Source organism: Orycteropus afer, unplaced genomic scaffold (assembly GCF_000298275.1).
Source record: "Orycteropus afer afer isolate SDZICR_OR568_19922 unplaced genomic scaffold, OryAfe1.0 scaffold00376, whole genome shotgun sequence".
In the NCBI taxonomy this organism is placed as follows: Eukaryota; Metazoa; Chordata; class Mammalia; order Tubulidentata; family Orycteropodidae; genus Orycteropus; species Orycteropus afer.
This window is the reverse complement of record NW_006921963.1, coordinates 3204219-3206502: the sequence shown is the minus strand read 5'-3', so window position 1 is coordinate 3206502 and position 2284 is coordinate 3204219. Positions and strand designations below refer to the sequence as shown.

Genomic DNA, 2284 nt, shown 5'->3' with positions numbered 1-2284 from the left:
TTCTAGAAACCATAAGATATCTACATAAGTGGAAGAACATACCATGCTGGTGGATAGGAAGATTGAACAATGTGAAAATGTCAGTTCTACCCAAAGCAATCTATACATTCAATACAATCCCAATCCAGATCTCATCAACAATCTTTAAGGATATGAAAAAAACAACCATTAATTTTATATGGAAGGGAAAGAGACCTCAGATAAGAAAGCACTATTAAAGAAAAAGAACAAAGCAGGAAGTCTTACACTCCTGAACCTCAAAACTTACTATACAGCCACAGTAGTCAAAACAGCCTGGTATTGGTACAACTATAGACACACAGACCAGTGGAATAGAATTGAGAACCTAGAAATAGGTCAATCGACCTATGGTCAGCCAGTTTTTGACAAAGGGTTGAAATACTTTAAATGGGAAGAGATTATCTCTTTAACAAATGATGCTGACAAAACTGGATCTCCATTTGCAGAAAAATGAAACATGATCCATACCTCACACCATACACAAAAAGTAACTCCAGATGGATCAAAGACTGAAATGTGAAATCTGAAACTATAAATAAAGTTTCTCAAGGAAAAAGTAAGGGCAAATTTAGGGGCCTTAATGTATGGCATAATCGACTGCATAACCCAAAGTGCACAAACAGCAGAAGATAAACTAATGGGACCTTCTAAAAGTTAAATTTTTATATGCTTCAAAAGATTTCTCCAAAAGAGTAAAAAGAGAACTAACAAATTGGGAAAAAAATATTCTGCAACAACATATCTGATCAGGGACTTATCTCTAAAATGTATAGAAAACTCCAACACCTCAACAACAAAAAAATCCAATTTAAAAATGGGCAGAAGACATGAATAGACACTTAACCACAGAGGATATTCAGGCACCCAGCAAACACATGACGAGATATTCACAATCGTTGGCCATTAGAGGGATTCAAATCTAAACAACAATGAGATACCATCTGCCCCCAGCACTAGTAGCAAAGTTCAACAAGACAGAAAATAACAAATGTTGGCAAGGATGTGGAGAGATTGGGACTCTCATACACTCCTGGTGGGACTGTCAAATGATACAACTACTGTGGAAAGCAGCATGGCAATTCCTTAAAAAGTTGGAATTAGAAATACCATGTGATCCAGCAATCCCATTACTAGGTATAGATCCTAAAGAAGTGAGAGCCAGAATAAGAACAGATGTACACCCATGTTCATCGCAGCACTATTTACAGTGGCCAAAAGATGGAAACAACCTAGGTGCCCATCAACAGAAGATTAGATAACCAAACTATGGTACATACACATAATGGAATACTATGCAATCCTAAAGAATGACATAGACTCTGCAAAACACCACATAACATGGATGAACTTGAAGGACTATCCTGAGTGAAATAAGTCAATCACAGAAGGACAAATATTGTATTAGTTCATTATTGTAAAAAGTCAAGGAAAGTTTTATATATAGAAGGAAACTTTCTTTATTGGTTACCAGGGGTGGGTGTGGGGCAAACACTGCTAGATAGGTAGAGACAAGTATTGATTTGGGTGAAGGGAAGAGCAATGTACCAAATGTGAGTGATCAACACAGTGGCATTGAGGAAGAGGAAGACATAGGAGAGGTATGTGGGAGGTACAAACAACAAAGGTGAAACCTTTTTGCATACACAGTACTGCATTGTCAGTGATGGCAAGGATTGATCTACAGGTGGGTAGGTGGGTGGACAGGCTGAAAGATCAGGTATGTCAGGGAGAGGGTAGTGTGCCCATGACCATGTATAGGGTTGACAGACAATGTCTCTACAAGCATATTTGTATGTGCTATAAGATTGCCCAGGTGTATAGTAGAACTGACAAGGGACAAGGTTGTGGTGACTCTTGGCCACGGCCAGCTACCCTGAGGGAGCAAGTAGTTGGGCCTGTGGGCTCAAAACCATGGTCACAGGGGACATTAAGCTCAATTGGCATAACATACTACACAAAAACATTGTTCTACATCCTACTTTGGTGAGTAGCAATTGGGATCTTAAAAGCTTACAAGTGGCCATCTAGATGCAATGATGGGTCTCTCATCTAGAGCAAAGAATAATGAAGAAAACCAAAGACACATGGAAACAATTAGTCCAAGAGGCTGGTAGACCATTTGATCCTCAGCCTGTATGCCCATGAGACCAGAAGAACTTGATGGTGCCCAGCTACCACTATCAACCACTTGGAGGGGGATCAGTGCAGAAGATTGTGGATAGAGTGGGAAAACAATGTGGAACAAAATTCAAAATCATAAAAA

General features: G+C 39.2%; 1 protein-coding gene across 1 annotated transcript in view; it reads left to right on the top strand.

The window, feature by feature from the left end:
- The window catches only part of LOC103207552 (phospholipid-transporting ATPase ABCA3-like), a gene marked incomplete at its 5' end in the record, with an annotated part of 194612 nt that overhangs the window by 46033 nt on the left and 146295 nt on the right, over positions 1-2284 (top strand). The gene's annotated exons all lie outside the window — the stretch shown is intronic.